Genomic DNA, 27,710 nt, shown 5'->3' on the forward strand with positions numbered 1-27,710 from the left:
GAAAACATTTAAATTTTATACCTAAAATGGCATCTAAACACAGATATTAAAAACCAAGCATTCAAATGTGGTATATACAATAGAATATGTTCTCTTCCACTTCAAGGAGAAATTGTAAAGTTGAAATACTATCATTTTTTGTGAACTTTCTTATAATATGAAGAAATAATGACTTCTAAATAGCATCCAAGTTAGTTACTGGTGCATGACAAACTGTGAAAACTTGCAGCACTGAACGTCATTACTTAGGTCATGTTCATTAGGATTGGACAATCTGAATGAGAACCACCTGCTGTAGGTTGTCTCTGCGCCATGTGACTTTCTTCCAGCACCAGGGAATCAATGTTTAGCTCCAATGTATTGCTTGTTCTAAACAATGTTATAAGACACAAGTGCAAGTCTGCAAGGTCTCTCTAGTCCACTCTTGAAACTGACACATAGTTATTACACACTGATTATTTTGAGTAAAAGTGTCATAAGGCCAAATTCAAATCAAAGTTCAGGGAAGTATAGTGTGTTCCTTCAGGAAAGCAGCTAAAGAAACCATTTGGCAAAGAATATGAAACTGTGAAAGAGTGAAAATGTAGGGCAATCAATCATAGTGAGAATTGTGGAGAGAGACATGAGAAACATGACAGGGTTATTTGATTCAAAAGACTCTACAATCTACTTCATGTGATAGCAAATTTCTGATGAAAAAATAATTTTTGATGAAAAAATACCCTGATCACTACTATGTAAATGTGAGCTTTGCTAGTGACTTGCTTTGAGGTAGCTTTTTATGGTCCTGCATCGTCTAGTACTCTGTGGTTGTCAGAATAAGCTTCCAGTGTGGATGGTGAAACCAAAACCATTAGATTTACTTTCCTAGCTTCTGGTATCAAAAGAATTTGTTCTCAGATTTGCATTTGACCAAATGCAGGAGGTCCATATTGGAAGAAACGCCAAGAATTTTAAGTTGAGAGCTGTGCTGCAACAGAAGCTAGAGACATGGAGATTTCCTGGTGTCAGGGGGATGTCTCTGGGAGCAGGTGTAGTAGTGCCATCAGCGGAAAGGTCCTGGGGTAGAAGCCGTCATGGCCAGTGTGAAGCCATGAAGTTTTCTTTACTGAAGGGAGTTTGGCTGTAATTCTTCCAATCTTAACAGTTTGTCTATCTATTCATTTTTATCTCATTCATATATGGCAGTCTTCTTATCTACATTCTTTTCATAAATTCCCTTTTTTGGCTCAAGAAAAAAAGAAAGAAAGAAAGAAAGAAAGAAAGAAAGAAAGAAAGAAAGAAAGAAAGAAAGAAAGAAAGAAAGAAGAAAGAAGAAAGAAAGAAAGAAAGAAAGAAAGAAAGAAAGAAAGAAAGAAAGAAAGAAAGAAAGAAAGAAAGGCGCCAGGCTTCTACTTAACTTTCCAAACACCACCTGATAATTTCACAGTGTATAAATTACGAAGTAGATCTTTACATTGCTTCAAAAATGAAAGCAAACTATCAGGTAAACATTAAAGTGAATGTAAGATTTAATGACTTCTTGTATTAGGAGTAAATAAGGAGTGGCATCTTATCCTGAGAAAGGAAAACAGAATGAACAAGTAAGTGTGGACTAGGTAGGCCAGTGGAGCAGTAACACAAGGGCACCGGCCAACTCTACTTCTGCACACGCACCTTGCCATGCACCCCGATGTGTTGCCTTATCACCCTATGTAAGCACTTAATGACTCTTAGAGTGTAATGTCTGGGGACAGTTTTCAGCAATTGTCCCGAGAAGACCTTCACTGAATTTCTTTGTTTTGATCAGTTCTATTTTTCCTATGCAATATCTATAGTTTGTACTTTTTGCAATCTCCTGGCTGCCTCTGTCCAGGCTCTTTTCTCACTCTGTCTTTCTCTATCCCAAAAGATTAATGTTCTTCCTGATTCTTTCAAAAACACATTGTATTTTGGTTCTCACTTTGCACAGTAATATTTATTATTTCCCATGTGTTTGATAATCATTTGTGAGTCACTGTCATCCAGATCTAGAGTCTTCTAGGTCCTCTAATTGTGTGGCAGGTCTCAGCTTTGATGCCCCAGAAGCAGCTACTATTCAAACTGTCCAAAACCAACATTTTCAGGGCTGGGGATTTAGTTCAGCAGCATAAATGCCTACCTGGTAAACATAAGGTCCTGAGTTCAATCTCCAGTGCCCCCACCAAAAAAAAATTCCCCTTTTATTTGCCTTAGAAAATGCAGATTTCTTTTACTTTAACCTCTCTCTTCTCCATTCCTCACTGATACTTCCATGAAACAATATCCATAAGTAACTGTTAGGGCTTGCTGAATTTTTTTTCTTCAATAATTCTCAACATTATTTTGTATTCTATTTCATTGTCATTATCTTTCTTTGGTCCAAAATTATCTCCCACTTCAGTTATCATATACTAAAGTTTATATATTCATCCTTCACATATAGTTCTTATCCAATCTTGATAAAATGGACACAAAATTAATGATTATGTAAACCTCATTACTGTATATTCAAATATTAGTCAATGGACTTTCAATTGCCAAGACAGACTATTAATGTATTGGCATTGCATACAACATTTACATGTGACCTAAGTTTCTTCTTCACCTCTTTAAATACAGTTTTGAATTTCTCCTCTTCCTTTGGCATCCATCAAAATTTCAGAAACATTCTGCATTTCAGCACATTTATCTAAATGCATTTATGGAAATATGTAATTTTTCTCCCATTTTTTTACTTTTATTAACTATTTCTTTTGAATAAAACATTCTGCCCCAAATAAATACATACCAAACTTGATAACACTTATTTGCTACTCAGAAATGAGTTTAGAACTGTTCTCTGAAGGTTTATGCAAATTTTTGTGTTCTAAAAGGACACTTTGTAGATTTCACCGCACTTGCATCTAACCCCATTAATGCATTAGATTTACTGTTCACATTTCCAAGATTCCTTTCTGTACCGAACACTAGACTCAGAACATTCTTAAAGTTAATTTCACACTTTCTTTTCGTTTGCATATAGTAGGTGATTTGAACTTGTTCATAGGTTTTGGCTAAATCAGAAAGAGTCAGCTAGATTATAAACATAGACATTCACTATTAGACAAAGGAGTTATCTTAGAAATAATTACTTTTCAGTTGTGCTTAACAGCATAATTTAAACATTTCATGTATCTTATAAACCTGCTTCATCAATTACTGGATAGCACCAATAACTGCACAATATTCATGTTTCTTATCTGTGTATATGCTGTTATGCATACATGACTCTATACCTACCATGTTTCAAGGCTGTTTGTAAGACTGTATGTTTTACCTACTGAATGTTTTTTTTATTATTAAGCTAAGTCCTTAATCTTGGGTGGCTACTGAGTTATGGATGATTATATAATAAATATTTCTAACAAATTCTACAACTTTGTCCTGTAAAGTGCAACCTGGAACTAATTTTTTGTTAATGCATTTTTCTATAAAACTTTCTGTTACCTATTTTTCCATTCAAAACATGAGTCTATTTGAGATTCTGGAAGGAACTATCACAGCCATATGGTCAATTTAACACTAAATTTAAGTAATTATTTACCTCAGAATATTACAAAGAAATAAAGGTTTAACCTAAAACACCAGAAAATACCAAATTTTAAGAAGAAAAATTAATGTAAGAATAATATTTTACATGTGAAACCTAAACTGATATAAAACGAAGCACTGGTATATACTTCTAATTCTTTTCTAAAAAGAAAAGAAAAGAAAAGTTGTAGCTTTGTTTAGATGATAATATCTGTTTTTTAAGAGAATAAAACCAAACAAATCCAAATACAATAAACCAATCAAAACAATACAAGGAAAGCAATTCAGGACTTCAAAACAAGATAATAAGAAATCAGCTATGGATACCATAATATATCTTGCCTTCTTCAAAATGGCTGCCCATACCATTAGACATAATAAAATCCAATAAAACAGAATAGTATAAAACCAAACCAAACAAAGAAACAATATAAGACTTCAAAACAAAATAGTAGGAAAATAGCGATGGCTACCAGCTTCCCTTCTTAGACATTTCCTTCCCTTTCACTTTCACAAAATGTACTACACATTTTGGATAACATTAACTCCTTCAGTTTTTTTGTTTGTTTGTTTGTTTTTGTTTTTGTTTTTGTTTTTATTCTAAGGAGACAACACAATATTCGCCCATATGACTTGGAACCATTTCACCCTTGTGCACGATATCAAGTTGCATGCATTTACCTACAAGAGCCTCATAATTATCCTTTAGAGTAGAGTACCTTTCCATTGTATAAAAATAACATATCTTTCTTATCCCTTCTATGGCTGATGAGTAAGTTATCCCTCTTTTTTTCTGAGTTCTCATTACATGGAGCATTGTCTTCTCTCTTCTGACCTTCAGTCCATGAATTTCCTTTCAAGTCAAATGTGTCTCGTATAGAGCATATTTATAGATTCTCTCTCCCAATCTACTCTGCCTGTTTCTTTGCATTGCTGATCTACATCAATGGCTATGCCAAACATGCACTAACTCATCTATGCCATACTATTTTCCTGTCACTGGTCCCCAGCTTTTCTCATGCATTGAATTGACTACCCTGCTCGGTGATCCCCCTCTGTTGCTGTTCCTGGAGCCACAGTCATCTTTATCTCTCGCTAAAATAACCTTCAGCATTCTTTGTGAGGTTGGTTTGGTGGTCATGAATTCTTTCAGTTGCTCTTCATCTTGGAAGTATCTTATTTCTCCATTAGTTTTGAAAAATATTTTTGCAGGGTACTTCAATTTCTGTTGGAAGGTGTTTTCTTTCAGGGCTTGAGACACTTCATTGCAAGTTCTTCTTTATTTTATGGTTTGTGTTAGGAAATCAGCCATGGTTCTGATGGAGTTTTCTTTATGTGTGATCTATTTCTTCACTCTAACAACCTTTTATATGCTTTTCTTGTGCTGAATTTCTGGGATCTTGATTGTTATACATTTGGATGTAGGTTTATTTTGGTTATGACTAGTTGGAATTCTGTATGCCTTACTTTTCTGTATGTTAGGTCCTCTTTCCATATTTGGGAAGTTTTCTCTATTACTTATGTATTGATCCCTGTTTTTTTTTTTTTTTTTTTGCTGACACCTAAAGTATTTTTGTGTCATCTTGTAGTTGTTGAATTGTTATTCCCTGATTTCTTGTTATTTTTATAAGATCTTTCCTTTCATGAGTGCTAGCTGCAATTCTGTCTCCAAGGTCTTAATGTCTATATTCCATTTCTTCCAAGTGGTTTTGTCAGCTTTCAATGAAGTTTTTAATTTCCTGGACAATTCTTTGAACATGTTTCATGGATTATAATTCTTTCTCATATTATTCATTCAAGGTTTACATCATTTTCTTATGCTTTTCTTCTTTATCTATGTCTTTTTTAGATATACTCAGCAACTTTTTCATTATGTCTGTGATTTCTTCTTTTACCTAAGATATTATTTCTGATCTGATTTCTTTTACAGTCTCATGGAGTTGTTCCTTTAGTTTGGTTGCTATCCTCTCAGAAATTTCAAGTGTGCCATTTCTACTTCTTCTGTTTCTATGTCTCTTAAACTCTTTTGCTAGAGGCCAGAGGCTGTAGGCTGAGATTGCCTTTTGCTCCTTCAACTTGACTTTTTCTTGGGTTCCTCTGCATGTGCTAGGTGTGGGGTCCCAGGCACCTCTTGCATTGGCTGCAAATCCATGGTGCAGGGAAACGACCCAGGCACATGGGTTTCTTCTGACATAGGTTCCTGGGCAGATGTTGGACTTCAGGGTGGCTTCTTCAGACATGTGCAACTATCCTGAGTTGGTGGCCAGTGGGCTTGTGGGAGCATGGCTGACTCCTTTTTCAGCCTACACTGGTTACCATTCTCCGATGGCAGTGGCAGCTGGCTATTGTATCTATTTTATGCTGTTTTTCTTTTTCAATTAGCTTTATCTTACTGGACAATTTTATAATGTTCTAACTCCTATTCACCAGAATAGAATTTATCTATTCTTTGTATCTATATGTTTACTAATAAGTTTGTATAACTTAAGCTGCATCTATTAAGGTAAATCTACTTAATAATATAAAAATTATTTACACAGTGAATCTTGGCCATTTAGCTCTGTGGCTAGGTTCTTCAAAGAAAAAACATTACAAAATGAATTTATTTCTTCTTCCTCAATTGTATTATTGCATTAATTATATTTATAATTAAAAATAAGGGAACAAAATCATGAATAGAACATGAATAATTTCTATAACATTTGACAGGTTGCATAGTTCAGAATATAGAAAAATGGTTACTATATGCTCTGAGATTTAGCATGTGACATTAGTTGAAATTTTCAAGGTGTGTGGGATAATCCATCATTTGAAATCCATGGAGATCCAGGATCACAGTCTCTATCAAGTAGTAAATTTTGATTAAAGGGTGATATACTTGACTTCAGAGAGAGTGAGCTGAGTTAACACAGCAGAGATGTGGTCCATAAGAATTGGTAAGAGGGAAAACAATTGGGTTGTTAGAGAACAGATTACGATTTCATTCACAGTTTGGAACCCTTTAGTGACATTTGCTACCTCTCCTCTTACCTAGTACTAAATCAGAGTCTGTCAGTCAACAGATATCCCTGATTCACACAGATGTGTCCTGCAGATTTCTTTCTCAAGAGAAGTGATGGACAAAAGCATCAATGTCCATAGTAACTAAAGAAATCAGCAATGATTACTACAACCATGAGAACTAAATAAAAAACAAGCTAACAAAACAAAAAATAAGCTATAAATATATGCCACAAAAATATATTTAATTCAAGAAAGTGAAAACTTTTCCCAAAGTAAAAACAAAACAAAACAAAACAAACAACAACAACAACAACATAGGAAATTTCCAGAGAAAATGGAATTTTCTTTTTTTCTCTCTTTTGTGTTCTTTTTTCATATAGGTGATGATTTTGGGGGGTCTCAGTGTTTAATTACAGAAAACTGCATCCATTTTCCTTCATTGATTTTAATTTTTTTCCTCTGTTGTATCCACTTCTGTAGTCACTGTATTTCGTCCATAAGTTTTTTCCTAGTCAAATTCTTCCCTAAAGAAGTCATCTGGAAGACCAGGAACTGGTGTGAAGTGCTTAAAGTAGCATGTATATTGAGATATATCTGAGATGAAGAGCTCAGCATTCTAATGATATCCTCTTAAATATAGCCTACAACATCTCTGGTTAAACAAAATAATAGTTTATGCTATTAAAACAAAATGGGCAAAAGCACCAATGTCCATAGTACATATTAAAGGCCATTGAATTACTTCTCACTGACTTTGATTCACTGATTATGAGGTAATTTAGCATAATATTTCCTCATGAGTTCAACTCCCAACTTTTCTGCTAGAATTTTTTATGTTGAGATGAGACAAGAGATTTTGTATCTATTGGAGGTGCAATGCTGTGCAAATTTATTGCCTAAACATATTCATATATTCAATAATGTGTATAAAACAACCACGTCACTTGAAGCACTTTTACATATACTTGGGTTATATTAGTAAAATAAATAGCTCCATTAAGGAATAAACATGAAAATACTGAGTAAGGTGACAGAAGGGAAGCAGATAGCTTATAAAAAGTGCACGTTAGAGTATTAATATGCTTTGGGTTGTCTACCAGGGATGCAAAAAATACAAAGAGCTTAAAAGTTTCCTAGTGTCTAAAAGTCCTTGCTTTACGTTCTGCATTTAAAATATTTTATTAAGGAAGTTTTAAGCATGTTTGTTCTTAAAGAAATCTCTATCCATATGCCCTAAATTCCTTTAGTATAACTTTGACAAGGATATTTTGCTACAATTTAATTTTTTCCCAGAGCTTGGAAAATGTCCTCATGAATGTCTTTCCAAAAATGTTCACCTTTATCATTATTTTTAGTTGTATCCAAAGATCTACATGAAGAGTTTTTTTAATTTCCTCACCCAGCATGCACTCAGCATCACAAGGTGATTGATGTAGGCACAGGGCAATAAGGAGACTTCATTGATAATAAACAGGTCATCAATAATACAGTCTCTTTCGTCTAATTAAAATCCAAGCAATGGTTGATTTTCTTACTTTATATAAAGTAACCCTGATGTGATCAATATATTTAAGCATACAGATCTTTTTCCTCCTTACTCACTGTATTATTCACTTACAAGTGAGTTACAAAATTATTTTGTACTAAAGATTTTGCTATGAACTCTCTTCTGGTATCCTTGTAACTATAATCAATAAATCAAATTGAAAGTATTTCTTTTTCTTTTTTTGGCCTAAAGGCAGCTATTACTCTACTCTCAATTGACTTTCCCTCAAACACTTATTTTCCCTAGTATTTATACTTTTTTATAAGTTATTATTCATTAATTTTATATATCACTGGGTCTGCAGTATTAAAACTCAAGAATGATTCAAATCAAAGGCAAGAGAGTTCCTAGTCTTAGACATGGGAGGGAAAAAGCAGTATTTTTTCAGTCTTTGTAAGTGGCAAAACTGTTGCTACTAAGAAACATATTTGGAGAAAAGAGCAGAATAAATGTTTAACCACAATTTTATATGACTTCAGAGTCTTCATAAATGGATACCTAATGACTCAGAGAAAACAGTGTTTTCAGGCAACATCTGATTGGGGTAGTAAATTTTAGAAACATGATTAAAGAAGTATGACAATAAGGAGCCAAATATATCTGTAAATAAATCCATAAAAATGCAAACAAAATTATCCAAGAGACAAATATAGCAATTTTAATTCTAAAATTATTGATAAGATACTATTCCCAATGTAATAGAAATTTTAATATGTTCTAAAACTAAAGTAATAGAAATAGTGTTTAATGAAGAATTATGAAGCTTATATCAGAAAAAAATGAAGATAATTGTACAAAGACATTAAGTCAGTTTTTCTTTATAAATGTAGATATCTATGTGTGTATTGATCAAAGCACATATAATTCATATTTCAGATAAATATGACAAATTAGAGAAATTTATATCTTCACCGTATACAATTTGATACAAAAAGAGGTAAAATATGTCATATCAATTCACTTATTTTATTATTTCCATATTTTATGACGTTTGCAAAGGACTAGTGAATGTAAATACACTTCTTAAAAATCAATAATATGATCTTGAGTGTTTGACCTATGATATTAATAAGTATATCATAAACCTTGCTTTGTGGCTATAATTCCTTAATATTTTTTAGCTAGTGAATTATTTAAAACATTATTTCAGCTCCATAATTTTGACAGTTAAACTCTTAGAAGAATTTTCAGAGACACAATTCAAGCTATGAATAAAATATCATCTCACTTTATAAATTTTTTTAAATTCTAGTATAAAAAAGAAATTTTAAGATTTATGTCTACCAAATAATATTTTAGACTACTATTAATTTTAGGATATAATTATACATATAATAGTAATGATTTTCAGTAGGTTAATTATCAATTCAGTGACATGCATAAAATTAGTCAAAAAAACTAAACATAGCACATTTTTATTAAAACCTCAGCACAGATACCAACTGTTTTAAATCAGATAATTACAGATGTTAAAGTAAGATGTAAATATAATTACATGTTTAATCTCTCTATAATTATTTAATCTCACCTAATTTTATTTTTTTATAATTGTAGAATTAAACTTACTGTGGTGTACTTTATTAAATACTTCATGTAGTTTAAATTAACACAGAATCCTCTGGATTCTACAATATAAGTCTATAAGGACAGAAATAAGCCTTTAAAAGTGTGCCTGATTTAAATCTCAAAACTCATTAGTAAGTTTCATGTGCTTTCAATTATATGAATTAACATTTTAATATACAGTCTAAAATATATTATGAATGGATGTAAAGCAGGTTGTCACCTGATTGTCATCTCAAGTAAAAGAATAGGGTCACCAAATCCCATAAAATTTGAGCTTGATTTTCAGAAAAAAATACTTTGGAGCAAGAAATGTAAATAGCTCCTGTGAAGAACAATACTGTGTGCAACAACACGCATTTCTTTTTTTGTTTGTTTGTTTTGTGGCTTACTTCTTTGAGGTGCAATGCCATGAAAATCATTGTTTGCAAGGACATAGCTTTACTAAATTTGAAATCATAAATTTGTCTTCCTTCCAACTGTCACTGCAAATTTTTGTAGTCATAAATAGCTCCTAAAATGCCAGGCCTTAAAATGGAATCACTTAAATTGTATCAATATTATTTTCAAGCAAGAACAATAGGCAACATTTTTAATGACTTGGAATTCATACCTGAAACAAATGAATCCCCAAACAGCTCAGCTTTTATAGACTGTCTCATGAAGGTAGCCCCAGCTTCTCTGCTTTTAATGATCACGGTTTCTATATTTAGAACCCCTGTGCTGGAGTGCACTGCTCTTGCTTTATGGGAAATACAATTACAAAAGAAAAAACTTTCTCTTTTCTTCTTGAAACTGAAATGAATGTAATTCTAATATGGTAACAAAGAAAAGGCATTTCAGACAATGATTACTCCTTAATGGTTTTGCTATTCAAGTTCTTTTACATGCTGATGGAGATAGGTAGCTTCTCTGCACTTTCAGATAATTTACTTTTGTTTTCCTCTGCACCCCTGGTCAATAGTCAATCAATATTTCATAGTCTCTTTCCCACCACAGTACTCGTGCTTATCACATGATAACACTCTTTAAAGCGCTCTAGTAATTTGAGTTTGTATCAGTCGACGTCTTTCTGTTCTTTTGTATATTCGGCTAGGGTTTTAAATATTCAAATGCTCGTTAAATAATAGTTTTTAATATATGTTAGCCACATAGATTATTTTTTGCTCAGTGCCCGTAATGAAACCTAGAGCCTCACATAGAGCCTCACATATGCTGAGCAAGTGTGGTACCACTCATTTATGTTCTCAGTACTTTATTGATCTTTTCATAACCATCACAAACAGGGAATTTGAAAGAAAAAAATAAGAGTGGTTACTTGCAGTACTATAGTCGATGACATTCCTTCCACATAAAATTAGAAAAGGTCTTTTTAAAAAATGATCAAATAAAGTCTAATAAAAATGAATTTTATTTAACCAGCAATAGTAAATATAATTTGTCAATAAACTAAATACAAAATTGATGGCTCACAGATTCTTTGTATCTATTTATTATTTTTCATCTGAGTTTCAAGATATTTCAGGAGTTCATTTTGGGTAATTAAAGGAGGTTTCTAGGAAAAGGGACATAGCTCAGGGGCACAAGCACCTGCCTGGCAAGGTAAGGTCATGAGTTCAATCCTTGGTACTTGAAAAAAAAAAAAAAAAGAGAGAGAGAGAGATTTCTAGAAAAAGAGCAAATTTGCATGCTTTATTTCTTTTTAGTTAAAAGCTTTCCTAACTAACATTATTTGAAAAACTCACAGATTGATTTTACAATAAATTATTAACAAAATAAATTTCATTCTTTCTGATGACCACTTTATTAATAGCAGAATATTAAAAATATTTCTATATCATTGTTTGATAGAATTGTGGGGAGCATTTGGTGGCTGAAAAGATAAGAAGTATGAAACATAAATGACCTTTATTTTGAGAATGTGGGGAGAGAGACACCGGATCCCTGGATCGTGGCATTCACCCCCCTCTGTGGAACACATGGAGTAATGCCTGAGGTGCTTTAGGGATGCACAGGTAGCCCATTGGTATTCTTTTGGCTCCATAGGTAAGTTCCTAGGGGTGGGGGAGATAGAGTCACAGGTAAATTCCTAGGGATGGGGAAGACAGAGCTCCTTGGTTCTGCCTGAGGCTTTATGGGCTACAGTGTCCTGTCTGGGCCAAAACTCTTTCATTGTTATTTTTATATTTTGATCCCTTTCATTTAGCACAGGTTAGTATAGTTAAATTTTATTTCTCCACCTGTCTCTGGTAAATGTCCCTGCAAGTAATCCTAAGAAACTCACTTGCCCTTTTCTCCTCTCTTTCCAGTCCCTTTCTGCTTTCACTCTCAAGTCCCTTTCCCTTCTCCCTGTTCTCCCTGTTCTGTGATCTTCAATAAATGGAGCTACTTACTCCATGCTGCAAAATAAATAAGTAAATAAAAGAAGCTCAGCATCAATGGTAGTGGTTCTCAACTTTAAATACACATAAAAAGTACCTGGAGTAATTATGTAGAGTTAAATTACTGTCTTTGGGATTTTTGGGTTAAGAAATTTCTGAGTAAGCTCCCTACATGTAAATTGTTAACATAATTAGATAGATGCTGGTGGTCTGATGCCACTTTAAGATAACATAAGTGAATAGATAATAAAACTAGAGAATAGAGGAACAATTTTAACATAAAAAAGTTTCAGGGAAATTTTTGACTGTTGGGAAAGGAATTCATTCTATAAAAGAAAATACCATTAAAAAGGAAAGGAAAAACAAAGAAAGGAAGGGGACAGGAGGAAAGAGTAGGGAAGAGAGACAGGGAAATGGAGAAAGAGATGAAGCAGGAGGAGAGTATGATAGCTCGGACCCCGGAATAAAACCCAAGGAAGCAAGAAATTAAAATTTGGGGAGCAAAGGCTTTATTTTAGGCCAGGCCTGGCATCGCAGTCCAGGAGCCAATTTGGAGACTGTGTGCCTTACAGCTAGAAAGGTTGGGTTTTAAAGCCAAAAACCACAGGAATGTTGTAATCGCTGACAGTTAGGTAGCATCTGGGCTTTATAGAACTTCCTGTAATTTCCTTGAAAGTTAAGCATTTCTTAATTACAGCACATTTTATTACAGATAGCCAAATGAGGGGTAGGGGAGGGGGTTACAGGAAACTGATACCTAAGACTTTTACAACTTTCTCAGGAAATTGAAACTTAACCTAGAAAGATAGGAAGGGAAGGGGATTTACAAGGAGCTGAAACTTAAGTCTTTAGTGGAGATGGAATTTTAATCTCTATTGAAACAGCGCATACAGAACAGGAAGGGGGCGCAAGGGTTAAAACTAGGCAATAACAGAGAGAGGAAGAGAAACAGAAGAATAACAAGGCATTTTAGATTTTGAGAGTAAAGACTTGTGGAAGGGAGGAAAGGTCATATAAAGTATTTGTAACACAAAATGAAAATTAACTAATACTAGAACATAAATACAGTGCCTGTCATGTTGTGATGACTAATTGTTAAGGCAATGGCAAAATTAGATTTAAAATGCTTCAATAAAGAATTTTCAGAAATAAAATTTTAATTGGTGAACATCATAAAAATATGACAAATAAAAGGCAAAAAAATTTGAGATCAAAAATCTTGTTTTATATGATTTTATATTTGTGAGATTTGAGAAGCATTATCTTTTCTATGAATTGTATATAGCAACAGCTGTTTTTCTTTAAGCTAAAAATAATATAGTTTTAGGTTTCTATTTAATGATTCCTAATGCTAAATTGGACTTTTAAGTACACAAAGATATGTTAGATTAACTACCCATTTTATTAGCTATTATAACTTAATACGTACATCAAAAAATATACTCTAAAGAATGTTTAAATAAATGTGCCCTAGAGGTCAACTCATTCCGTGAAAAGGACTTAGTATAAAGTAACCCAGATGCTTTTAGACCCACTCTATAATTAAATACCAATTTGATCCCAGAAAGGTAATGACTAAAAAGCCTTTGGACATAGGCATATGTCTTTTAGATGGTGAGAATTTAAAAAAAAAAAAAAAAAAAAAAAACTGACCCGCAAATCATATATTTTATTATTTTAAAATTTATATTCTAAAGATAAAGGAACCTGCCTTAGGGTAGTGAATATTCCTACTTGAAAGGGTCAAATATTTGACTTTTAGCCTAGGTGGTTTCTCATATCAAACGTTCTATATGTATTGTGTTCTCTATATCTACATATATCTCAGAAACTGACTAACCCATCAGTTGCTCTAGAATTGGGCCATGCATTATTAGGAATTCAAACACAGTCCTAGGCATGAGTTGTACAAATCATGAAATTATTCATTAACTCGATCATTATGTTCTGAATTAACGATGTCAAGAACAAGTTTTTGATCTGCTTTAAAATGTTTTCTTCTTCTAGTGGTTACATAGAGGATAAGAAAGAGCAGTCTACCTCCTGCTTCAGTGTCAGTCGGGTAGGACAGCCAGGAGGGTGCAAGCCAACCTGCCAAAGTCAGGTCTCAGGAGAGGCTAGGAAATGTACCGCAGGGAGTGGATGAGAGGGAAGAGGACAGAGCAGCCAATTTAGGTTTCTAAAAATAGAATAAATCAGTTCTACATACATAAAGGTCTTGATCAAATGTATAACAAGATCTCATTCTGTGTTATACCTCAATAATTGATTCATTAAATATATTTCAAAGATCATGACACTCCAAAATGTGAGTTAGAATAATGAAATTGTAATAGAATTTTAACTTGAATAATAAAAAGAAATCAGTGGCTTCAAAGGTTGATATATAGTTTATCTAATAATACATAAAGATTTTATAAATATATTTAAAAATTTATACTCAGAAAAAGTTTGTCATTTGTTGAGATATAATCTCAGTACAAATAAATACATCTCTTCCTTTAAAAAATTAGCAAAACATATTTTATACATAGTAAGTTGTCTCATTGAACAAAATCCTTAAAGTGTGTGAAAAAATTTTATTCTACACTTAAAAAATATATAAATTCCATCAGAATTTATTTTTAATGATAGACAGGAAGTATTTTCAAATATTTTCTTTAAATGTTAACTTTTGGTGTTATGGCCTAAATTCTTGTCTATGACAACAGTGTCCTATACAATATGGTAACAATTAGTTAACTTTTAAAATTAACATAAGTACTGTCTATTATTTTTTAGAGTTATATAAGCCAATATTTTATATTACTGCTCTCCCCCAGTTTGATATATTTTCATGGCAAGATTCATGTATAAATAAGAAAAATTCAAATAATTAATTAGAACTATATTGTTTCTTCATACACAGCCATTACATAGTAAAAGTTTAATAAGACTTCACCTGTGTGAATATTAAACTAATCACATTGCTTGGGGTAGGTAAGTCCACTGTTTATTCACAGTCACAGGAAAATCTCGCACAGTAAAAGTAAAAGCTGCCCTATTCTACTACACACTTAAGAGTTTCTAAAGAGAGAATGCTGGATTTTATGGCTGATATAAACATTATTAAATGTATGGCCAACTCAGTACCTACAAAGGGGCTATGAAACAATAATTCTACTTAAAGAAATTGATGACTGACTTTTCAAGCAAAAGTGGCCATTATAAGAAAAAATTAGGTTCGACGTTCAGGGAAAATATATTTCTGAAATGTGATGAAACCATGCTCAAAATTATAAAACTCAATGATTACCATAGGCTGCCAGGTATCATAAATGATTCTCATAGAGAAAGCCATTATGTTTGAAACACATTCTCTTACACAACAGTAATGACCCCCATGGGAATTACAGAAGGACTCTGTGACAGTACGTGTGTTACAGTACTTTTTTTTCTTTTTAAATTTTGAAAGTAAGTTGGTTTGTGTGATTATTTGAAATATCACATGGCACTTTATTCTTTTGTGCTTTGATACCATCTATTTCATCATACAGCACCAATATTTTATAAAATTTGAGATAAGGGAAATGAAACACTTTAAAACTAAATGAGTCATTTTTCTTCTCTGAAAACAGTATGAAAGTCTAATACTAAACTTAGAAGTAAAACCGAGTATAAAGAACAAGATAATGAGTGAACAGACCCACATACAAGGCTGATTAGTCCAAAGTTAATCAAGCAAATTTGCAGTGTCAGATGTAGCACAGTGTCACCTTTTCCCAAGATGATTCCATTGTGAGATTTTTAAACGGCATGATGAGAGAATCACTGGCCTTTCTACTGAAATGATCATAGCAGATAAAGGTAAGCCTTTGACTACTTCTTATGCTTTTTCTTACAACTCAGCAATCAGAATTGAGAAATACCAACTTCTTTGCTGCTGTGTTTTAAAAGTTTTACTTAGTTTGAGTGAAGCCTTATTGTTGCATCATGCAGTATGGTGGAAACGTGTCCGAACCCACAACCATAGTGTTCTAGCAGAGTGGATTTCCTAAAGCAACAGTCTACCAGGCAATTTCATGAAACGCCACAGAAGACCAAGTCTCTCTAATGATATAATCCTTTTCCTTTTAGTTAAACACTCTCAGTCCGAAGAATAATTTCTGTGCAGTTTATGCAGCAGTTTACTTCCTTTCAACTAAGCAAGAGCTGTGAGCTTAGGCAGTGGGTTTACGAAGACAATTAAAGGTAAAAGAGTGGGGGACCACTCAGACTGCTGCAAAGCTCAGAGGTGCCTCAGGACACCTGAGGACATAACCTTGCTTGTCTAGCACAGGGAAACAATGGCATACAGTTATGTAACCATGACTTAGCACAGGTAAACATGCAGGCACTGGTTATGGCTCTATATAAGAATGTAAATATGAGATAATAACCTGTATAAAAGTTATACAATAAAGATGCAAACATCTGCTCTTGCACTTTGGCTCTTGCCCTCTTGTGCTTTACTCTTCTCCATGCTGGCTCTAGCTTTTGCTAATGTCTTGCACATATGCATCCTCTAACATTGGGGCTGCACCCTCAAAAATGTCTCATGCATCTCCCCAAGTGGATCTAGAATGAGTTAAGAAGGAAACCTGACACAAAATTAAGAAGGAAAAAGAGAACCAAAATATCCTGTGAAGCTTTCCATCAGAAATGTCTAGAGGAATAGATTCCAAGATGCAGATTACAATTTGGATTTCATTACATAAATCATAGTGCTCCAATGTAACATTATCAATTGTGCAAACATATCAGGTGGTATACTACACATGGTTTTAAAGAAGAGTAAGAATAGAACAGCGTTATTGAAAATTTGCAGTTCCTTACATATTAAAGATATCAACCCCTTGTGTGGTGGATGAAGTAATGGTCAGTTTGTAACACCCAATTGAATTGAATCAGTGTGGTGCTGGGTTTGGAAGGCCCACTTGAGTATTGTTGCCAAAAGCATAAAAAAACAATTGAAGGGGAGACTGTGTGATATTGATTCTCTTGCAGAATCTTGTGATGACGGCTATCCAGATAGAAACTCTTCTGTTCTCATCTTGGGAGGAACTTGGGCCATTGCTGTGGTTCTCTGTGGGGAGCTCTGGTCTCACCTTGAGCCTCACTTCCTAGTTCCAACACAGATCCCTCAGCATCCTGGCACAGATCTTCACCCTGCTTGCTTTATAGACTTCACAGTTTCTGCCACTGACCTTTGTGCCTTCCCAGTACAGATCCTTGATTCAGACTTGCATAAGACACTGTAGTGGGCTCTACGTCTCCAGCTGGACTCATACAGGACATTGTCATGGACTCAAGCTCCTCATCTGGACCTATGCAGGACATTACTTTGGGATCCAGGCCCTCAGTTGGATTCTTTGGGTCTCTAATGTGTGGACAGATCCTCTGCACACTGTTCCATTTGACTCTTTGGTGAATACTACAAAATAATCCTATAAATCATGTTCTGTATTAAACTTTTGTTCTTGTAAATCCTGACTACAACACCTTGTAAAAACTATAGTTTGCACATACTTATTTCCACTCAGAAGGCTGTTTCTTTCTTTTGCTGTTCAAAAGCTTTTTAGTTTACATAATCCACATTATTTTTGCTTTCTTTTCTTATGCTTTTGAGGTTTTTCACCAAAACACTTTCCCATTAAATGACACAAAATATTTTATCTATATTTTCTATTATATTTGTATAACATATTTATATAACTTTATATTTATATTTTTATTTATTTATATATAATTTATATATTTCTATTATATGTATATAATATAATATAAATTTTATGCAATATATATTTATATAATTTTTATATTTATTTATATTTTATATGATTTACATATTTATATAATATGATATATGAATATTATTATATTTATATTCACAAACCAGTATGAGACTAGTCATCTCATGCTTCCAGTTCTTGCATTTAATTCATCAGTCTATTTTGCCTTGGTTTATCTAAATGGCAAGAGTTAATGAAACTTTCCATGGAACAAGAAGTTAAAAGTATATAAAATGAAAAAAAAAATTGAAAGGTTCATTTATTTTTATCTTTCTATAAATTTTCTTTCATTAAAATTCTCTTATTTTTTTTTCCTAAAAAACGATTTTCAAAATATTTGCACCCGGGGCTGGGGATTTAGCTCAGCGGCATAAGTGCCTGCCTTGCAAGCAGGCAGTCATGAGTTCGATCCCTGATACCAATATAAAAGAAAAAGACAAAAAAAAATGTAAAAAAAAAAAAAAATATTTGCACCTGCCTACACTCACATCCACAGTGAAGAAGAGTTCCTTTTCCCCCACATCCCACTAGCATCTTTTAACTGACCAGTGATGTTGAACATTTTTTCATATATGTATTTGCCATTTGTATTCCTTCATCTGAGAAGTGTGTATTCATCTCAGATACTTATTTTTGGACTGGGTACTAGAATTTGGGTGGTTTTTTTTTTTTTCAGTTTTTCATGTGTTCTACATATAAAATCCTTTGTCTGAGGGATAAATAGTTAAAATGATTTCCCTGCTTGTGGGTTGTATTTTTACTTTGCTGGTGTTTTCTTTTGTTGTTCAAAAGCTTTTTAGTAAGATAAAATTCTGGTTATTAATTCTTTAAGTATTTCCTGTGAAGTCTGGATTTTGTTCATGAAATCCCTACATACACCTATATTTTCAAGATTTTTACCAACTTCCTCTTCCAGTAGAGTTAATGTTTCCTGTTTTAATATCTATACCTTTGATCCATTTTAACTTTAGGGTATGCTGATAGATACACAGCTCTTCCCTTTCTGGGTATCTACAGCAATATATGTGCACCCATGTTTATAGCAGCAAATTTGTACTAAATTTTGGAAACAATCTAAATACCCATCAATAGGAGAATGGAAAAAAAAAAGATGTATTTTTACACAATGGAGTACGGCTCAGTCATAAAGAAGGATAGACTTGAGACTTTTATAGGTAAACAGATAGAACTTGAGACCATACTCACAAGTGAACTAAATCAGACTCTTATATTGTTTCCTTGGGGTGAGAAATCTAAAAAGTAAACACGATCTAAAATGTGCAATAAATATCTTGAAATAGGAAGAAACTCTTTGTGAGGGAAAAAAAGAACTACACTGGAGGAAAGGGAAAAGGAAGGAAGGGAAAAAGGAATAAAAAAAACCACACACACACAAGTTAGCTATGCTACTAGTGTCTCCTAGTTTCTTGAAAAGGAAATGTCTTGGTTACTATCTTGGTTTCTTTTCTCTTGTTTCTGGGGCACAACTACCAGGCACCAAAAATGAAGGAAGGAAAGGTTTATTTAGCTCACTGTGTGTGGGGTTTCAGTCCATAATCAGCTGGCTCCGAGGCAAGGTGGCATGACACTGTGGCTACACAAGGCAGGAGCCAGAGCAAAAGAGAAAATAAGGCTCTTCTCCTCCCTCATGTTGTACACTCACCTCCACCTCCAGGGTGGATGTAGCACTCACCAAATCTCTATGTCCTCCTCTTTCACAGGATGAGGATATTTACAAAGTAAGTATTTTGGCTTCCTTTTGAATCTGTCAATTAAACTTTCCAAATTGACACAATCTATCAACCATAAACAGTTACTTTTCTCTCATTGCTGAGACAAAATAGGAGACACCCAGCATTAAGTAAGGAAAGGTTTATTTAGCTCACAGTTTGTGGAGGTTTCAGTCCATAATCAGATAACTCCAATGCAGGGTGGCATGGCACTGGAGCAACACTTCCAGGTGGCAGATGACAGCAAAAGCAACAAGAGCAAAAGGGAGGAGCAAAAACCTCTTCTCATGCCTTACACTGTAAGTGGACTATCCCCCTCCGCTTACCCCCTCCCCCGGCAGGTGTGACACTCACACCATCTCTGTTCTCTCCTCTTGCACAGGATCAGGATGTTTACAAAGTAAGAATCCTGGCTCCTGGCTGAATTGCTTAGTTAAACTTCCAGACTTCTCAAGTTGACACAATGTATCAACCATATGGAAGGTGTATGCTAATATAGATTGGTGAACTGTTTATGCCAATATCTTGTACGAGGAATAACTACTTGGAAGATGACGATATGCAGTGTATTAACTCTTTGTTATTCACATAGTAGTGTGTTATGAAATTCAATTTTACCTTTTTCCATAAAATAAAAAATACCATGGAATAACAATAACAACAAAAATCATGATAAATGAAACAAGTTAGACAATAGAAGAAAAAAAAAACTCATGCATTTGCTCTATTCATTTTCAACAATCCCTGAAAGGAATGGAAATGTTGAAAAAAGTAATATAATATAGTAAAACAGCAATAGCAGCAACAACAAAAAATAATGCCTCCCTCATACCACAAATAGTTTAAAGATTGACTAAAACATTTGATATAACCTATTATATTTAAAGTATAATGTGATATCCATACATGAAAACAAACATTTCTGGTGTTAGGATGTTGGATTCAGGAATGTGTTGTTAAATTCACACAAATTATACTTAAGATCTATATATCATTCTCTATTAGTAGCTTTCTGTTGACTGGAGTTGTAGCTCTATAACTGAATGCTTGCCTAGTGTAGATAAGACCTGGCATTTGACCCCCAGCTCCAGGAACCAAAAATAAAGCAATAAATAAATAAATGAGAAGAGATTTACAGTTAATGGAATTTGCTCAGGTGGCAGTTCTTAGGTAATTGCCCCTGTCTTAGTGTGACAAGCCACTGATGATCAGCTCGTGCTAAGATCAGAGTCCATCCAGCTCTTGGAATGAGGTATATACAGTGTAGTGTCCCAGTAACTCATTTTTTTGTTTGTTTTTGAGACAAAGTTTCACTCTGCAGTTCAGGCTGCTGTTAAACTCATGTTGTAGCCTAGCCAACACTTGAATGCCACAGCAATCTTCAGGCCTCAGCCTTCTGAGTGCTGAGATTGCAGCCGTGTACCACCACATCCGGCCCCAATAACTAGAAGATGTTAGTTTGTGATAGTAGAGAAGAAAAGATTGAGAATGAGAGATTGAGAGAGACAGAGATATCTTGACCTCCAGCATAATTTTACAATTTTTGTTATCTCCAATTTTATAACTTTTGATATCTCCTTTATCTTCTACTACTTGAGTATTCAATGGCTAGACCCAAAGTGAGAAAAAAATGGAAACACGTTTTAGGAGGCAATCCTAGATATAAAGCAATTTTCAACTGTATGGAATAGTACATTATTCCTAAGGAAATAGAATAAAAATAATCTTATCTTTTTACATATGTATTTGTTCCCTATCTGTATGAAATTATAGCAGTTGTAGCAACTATGATATATGTAAACGACACAGATTCTTAAATTTACATATTTACAATATCTATTTTTCATTTTTTTACATCAGTGAAGCACTTGGATGACAATTTTACATGCCTTTTCTACTTGAAATTTGTGTTATTCTGCAAGCTTCTTCTGGAGATATTTTAGCACACATACTCATAGAATACAAGAAGGCTGTTTCACAAATTGCCAAGATAACTCAGGGGCATGTAGCTATTGTAATCCACACAATTAATGATCCATACCATCTTCACTTTTACTTTTTTTTTTTTTTTTTTTTTTTTTTTTTTTTTTTTTTTTTTTTTTTTTTGAGAAAGTCTCGCTTATATAGTTCAGGCTGGGCTTCAATTCACTTTGCAACCTAGTCTGGCCTCGAATTCACAGAGATCCCTCTGCCTCATCCATCACAGTGCTGGAATTACTGACATGTGTCATCATGCCCAGCTTACCAGATTCACTCTTAATTTACCTGTGTCAGATAACACATAATCACAGTTCCAAATACAAAGGTATAGTATGTATATTAAACTACAAGAGAAAGACATCTAACTCTTGCTAAGGTTCTTCTTAGGACAACCTTAATTTTCTACGATTCCCAAAAGTGACATCATGATCACATTAGTCTATTAAATATATTTTTGTATTATTTTTGCCTCTGACCTCAAAGGCAAGCACAGTGAATGGCAAGCAATAAACACTGTAAATTATCAGGATGAAACAATTAATGAATAAATGAAACAGAGAAACTATATAATATTGATAAATCTTAAACTTTTAATGTATATACCTATATACACATACACACACACACACACACACATATATATATATATAAACATATATATAGGATAATAGGATACATACATTCTGAATAGATACAGGATATATATACACATAGTATATATAGATATACTTTAAAGAATAATTAAAACATAGTTTCTCAATTATAGCTGTCATTCTGAAACAATTTTAACAGACCTTTTTCAGAAATAGAATGCTTTTAATAAGTAAATATTAAATACAAATAAAGCTTGTCTGTAATATTAAGTTCTAGGAAAATTACCCTAAGAGCTCCTATAAAGTGTGTAGTTTGACAAATGTCAAAACTTAAGTCCCTAGTGGGCTCAGATGTTATTTGTTTTAATAAACTGAATGAAAAGATTAAGGAGGTGAGGATTTGAAAATCTAAATTGATTTCCTGTGTCAAATCCAGTTACCAGAGAAAAAGAACTAGAATTCTTATTGCCTCGACATTCTGCTTTTCTCATTCTTGCCTCTTGCAACTAAAAATCAGAAGTATTTAAATATTGAAAATAAATACCTTTCAACCTAAGTTTGGCTCATTGTTCCGCAGCTAATGAAACTGATTTATTTTTTGGGTTAACGTCATCTCTTCTCCTTAGGAAGTAACTGAAGGGACACCACTGTGGGTGGTATGTGAGCCAGAGGTGGGGGTGAAGCATCTGAGGGCACCACAGGCAGGCGATGGGCCACAAGGTGGACCTGGCGACCAGGCAGAGTGGGCCTGAGGGAGCGTGGGCATCAGGCTGGTGCTGTGACCTCCCTATCTAGGCAGTGCCAGGGCCAAGGGATGTAGGCCCAGCTGCACCTGCCAGAGCTGGAGAGGCAATGGGAGCTGGGGAAGGCAAAGTGAGGTTTCAAGGGAAAGAGATCTCTGGAAGTGGCCAGAAGTGCTGAACATCTGGCCACAGACTTGGTGCCAGGACCCAGAAGAATCGAGGAGAGAAAAGGGAGATCTTTGAAAGGTTCTGCAATGAGAGGGTGATGTAACTGAAAGAGAGAGGTATGGCTAGATCAAAGGATGGAGAGAAGAGGATCTGTGAAAGGACAGAGCCTGGAGGACACCAGACATGACTGGGAGGCAGAAGAGTGGAGCCCTGATGTGAGGATATCTGGAAATTGGAAGACTTGGTGGCACGAAACTCAGGAACGTGTCCTGGTGAGGGGTAATGAAACTGGTCACACTGCACTGTTGCATCAGCTTTGTGCTGTCTGTGGCATTAAGGTCACGGTCGCCATGGGCAATGGGACCACAGGAGGAGTGAAACGGCAGCCAGGGAAATAGGGAACAGTGTGCTTTAATGCATCACCTCCCTCCATCGTACCAGATTACGAAAGCACTAACAGCTGTGCTATGCGTGCTTACCATCCTTAGAGGAACACATTCACATCAAAGGGTTACTGTAGAAATCGGTCTGTTTTTCATTGAAAGGCACTAGGAGTAAACTGGATCACCATAAAAGTGGCATGTCTTTTGCCCTTCCTTGTGATACTGCAGAATCTCATAAGCAGTTCCTCAGAGAACTGCCAGAGCCCATTCTGCCAACTGATTTCTGAAGCATTTTTCAAAGCACAACAGTTATGTTCAGAGGAGAAGAATGCAGCTACATTGTTGCTTTCCTGCCTTACACCTGATTATACAGTTGATACAGTAAGGTATTTCTTTAACTTTCTCAGAAATGGTTCTCTTAGATCTATAGAGAGTAAGATAGATAGGAGCAAAACTGCCTAAATATTCAGACAAGTGAAAGACAAGAAAAGATCTTTGGTAACATAGAATAAAAGCTATCATTAGGGGCAGAAGTAGTGAAGTTTCTTATAAATTAGTGCTAGATGTTGAGTGTGTACCAGATTTCATGCAAAGATTCCAAGTATGTTGTATATTGATGGTCATGTGCTTAGACATTATTGGTGGACTGTGAAGAACATGAAACCCCTCAAAGGATCTACTCAAATATTTGTACCCCTTGCTAGTCTTACTGCTAATACAAAGCATAAAGGTTCTTCTCTTGATTTCTCAAGTAAGAAAAGAAAGTGCATTAAGCATGATTTTTCTTTGAGCCATTTCTAAGTAATCTCTCCAGAAGTAATACTATACCAGGGTCAGTTCACTGTGATACAAGCTCAGAAGGGTTATCTTAAAGTTATTTTCTCCTGAAGCCATCAGTGGAAATCATTTGATCAGTGAAAGTATCCTAAAAGATATATATATATATATCCATATATGGAAAAAGGTGGCAGGGTGGAAGTAGGAAATGTAGGCTGCTATTCTCCTCATATCAGTAGTAGAGAAAAAGTTTAGAAGATTTCTTAGTTTGAAATTTAGTCTGGAGAAAAAGAGATGCAAATCGATGTTCTGGTGTAAATAGATATGAACATGATATATGTTGGTCAGGATCTTGCAAGTCAAGAAAATTTAAAAATAGCGTTGAATTTGTAAAAACAGTCCTGCTTTTTAGCCTGGATGTTAACAAAAAGTTACCCAAGAAAGTTTCAGTAAAGATCCATTAAGTCTGAGGAAAATTGAATGCAGAGTATCTAGGAGAAACAAGCTTCTGAATGCCTTGGACGGGATTTAGCTTGGACAGGACAAAGCTGCTCCAGTAAGGGAAAATCCTGAGGTGAAAACTTTTTTGTAAAAACTGAAATTACAGTTGAAAACTCACACAGTGTGACGTGGACTAACTCTTCCCACGTGCCACAGCAAAACTAATACCAAAGTAATGAGAGCTCACATTGGTGAAGATTCAGACAGGATTTACTTGTTTGGGAAATAATCTTCATGCATTGATAAATCACAGGTGAGAGATAACTAACCTAGAAAAAGAAAAAATGAAGAAAGTACCGTATGTACAGTGTAGCTCAGGGAACATTTGTAGTTAATAATGTGAGAGAATCAAAAGTAAACTGTGAAAACTATGTTGTTAAAGATGAAAATTGCTTTTCAGAAAGAGATTTATCTATACATCAAACTCAGAAAATTTGTCGAGAAACATCTATAAATTATTACTCACCTCAGATGAATGTGGTACCTGAAAAGGATATTCATTTACATTTAGAAAAGTAATTTGCATTTGCAAAAATTCCCTGTTTATAAGCAAATTAAGTAACAACAGTCCTTAAGGAATAAATCCAATCCTCAGTGAAAGGAAAATGTGAATAGATTTGAAGAAAACTTACTGAAACATGTACCTCCTAGGGAGAAGGTTAAATTCTCTTCCTCTCAGCAGAGTACATGACTATAGCACACCTATCAAAACCTAGTCCTATGAGAAATGCTAAACAACAGTCACTGGTAGAAACAGGCAATCCAATGGTTTCTGAAATTTCAGACCACACACATGGTTTAACACACTTTCGTAAATGAATCAAATATAGCAAAAGCAAAATCCCCCCTTAAGTTCCAGCGTAGTGCTGTCATCCATCTGTTAGAAGAATTAATTGTTTTGTTGGAATGTAGCAAACAACCTATCAGGCAGAGGTTGACATGTTTTGGTGATGCTGCTTCTCTCTGGTTAAGTCAATGAGCTGTGACAGTGTTTTCTCTTACATAGAAAGTACATCAAAAGAATCCTGCATTTCATTTACCACATCTGGATGTAAGAAACAGAAGTCTGCATCTTGTGAAAAGTCAAACCATGCAATTTCAGAACCAAACATTGAGTTAACTTCTAAATCGTTCTTCACGATGAGTAGGTATCTTTAGATGACTCGATGTGATCAATCATGATTTATTAAGATCAGTTGCAAAGAGTGGCATTCATTTTTCTACCTGGATGAAAAATAGGCCTCTCAGGAAACCATCAGAAAGGAAAAGGGCTTAGTGCAGAGATTCTCCAAAAAATCCTCTGTAAAGCTGCAACTACTTCCAACAACTCAGCCTAGGGCCTGGCAATTGGCAAACACCTTGTTGTGAGTTAAGTAAAAATTAGCAATTGGTGACACAATTTGCAGGGTAATGTATGTGTTAGTTTGTAGCTCACACTGATTGCTAAGAAGTGAATTTTCTCTGAAACAACTTAGTTTTATGGAAGAAGGTGCTTAGATTTCCATACTTTTATCTAACTTTACTTTGTTTTTTGTTTTTTTTTTAAATTGTGGCATTATTAAGCTAAATGGCTTTATGATCTTTTCAAGTAGAAGTTATACTTTGCTATTTTAACATTTTAGCTGAGTTCGTGAGAACTGGATGGTTTTCATCTTGTAATTATGATATGGAAGAGTTACTTTTGTCTCTTGTTTGTTAGTCCTCCAACTCAGATAAAGTTTCTGTTACATATCTCTAATATCTAAAAGGAAGAGGTAAGCCCCAGAGATCTCATGTCTTGCATTACAGTAATGTTCACTGTTTTGCCAAACATCTCTACAAAGTAGGTTTCTTCAATAATATCAAATACTTTTTTCTATTTGCGGCAAAATAGTTTGGTTTACATCTCTGATAGAACTGTGGGTGGAGGACAGGCGGAAGCTGAAAAGATAAGAAGTATAAAATACAAATGACCTTTATTTTGAGGATGCGGGGAGAGACACCTCCGACCCACTTAGGGGTGCGCAATCTCCACCCCGGGGTCAGCGGTCTCTCAGTGGAACACGTGGAGTGAGGCACATAAGTGGCCTAGGCTTGGGGTGGAACCTAAGAGGGGCATTAGGACTGCACAGGTAGCCCATTGGTCTTTGTTTGGTGCCAAAGGTAGATTCCGAAGGATGGGGGAGATAGGAGCTCCTTGGCTTTACCGGCTACAGTGTCCGGCCTGGGCCAACACCTTTCAATCTCCTCTACATGTACGATCTGCTCAGGTGACCTGAGGACAATGACTAAAGCAGTTCGGTCACTGACATGTGCTCTTATATTATGAGATAGACGTCACTGATTGCTTGCAAACCATACTGTGTTCTTAATTTGCATCAATGTGTGAGTTTCTGCTTTGTTTAATATAAAAATAAATTGGCTTAATAAGTAGTTAAAGCTGAAGTATTTAATCAATGCAATTCTTTTGTATGCAGAAGCTATATTTTAGAATTTGAATAGCTGATGCACTTCTATACATTTTACTTGGGTAAAAACTTACACTGATCTTTTGTGTAAATAGTATTATTTATCAAAAATATTGAAGATAATTTTCGGGAAAAAGAAAAAGAAATTTAAGAAATACTTTTATATTTTAAATCTTTTAATATATTTGAATTTATGGTTTAACCCAAAGACTATTATATAAAATATTTAATGCATCAAATACTTTATGTAAAATCTTTAAAATTCTCGGGATTAAAATTAATATTTTCAACACTGAAATCTTGTAACTATCTCCTCTAATAAGATTAATGGTATTAGTATCAAAAATAAATGAAAGGCTGGGCATGGTGACATATGTCGGTAATCCCAGGACTCAAAAGGCTGAGGTAAAAGATCATCACAACTTCAGGGTCAGCTTGGGCTACACAGTGAGACTCTGCCTAAAAAAATAAAATAAAACAGTAAATGAAAACACATGTCTATTTCTTTGTAAAAC

General features: G+C 34.4%; 1 long non-coding RNA gene and 1 pseudogene across 1 annotated transcript in view; one reads left to right on the plus strand and one right to left on the minus strand.

Moving 5' to 3' along the window:
* The window catches only part of LOC134475903 (uncharacterized), a 61,978-nt gene extending 51,600 nt beyond the window's left edge, over window positions 1–10,378 (minus strand). Inside the window, exon 1 of the long non-coding RNA XR_010047229.1 lies at window positions 10,296–10,378. This is a non-coding gene — a long non-coding RNA (uncharacterized LOC134475903). The remainder of the gene's footprint in view (window positions 1–10,295) is intronic.
* Window positions 10,379–24,127: 13,749 nt separating this feature from the next.
* LOC111753447 (rho GTPase-activating protein 11A-like) lies at window positions 24,128–24,711 on the plus strand (annotated as a pseudogene).
* The last annotated feature ends 2,999 nt before the right edge of the window (window positions 24,712–27,710 follow it).

Source organism: Cavia porcellus, unplaced genomic scaffold (genome assembly GCF_034190915.1).
Source record: "Cavia porcellus strain 051 isolate PalLab524CR breed Dunkin Hartley unplaced genomic scaffold, mCavPor4.1 scaffold_5, whole genome shotgun sequence".
In the NCBI taxonomy this organism is placed as follows: domain Eukaryota; kingdom Metazoa; phylum Chordata; class Mammalia; order Rodentia; family Caviidae; genus Cavia; species Cavia porcellus.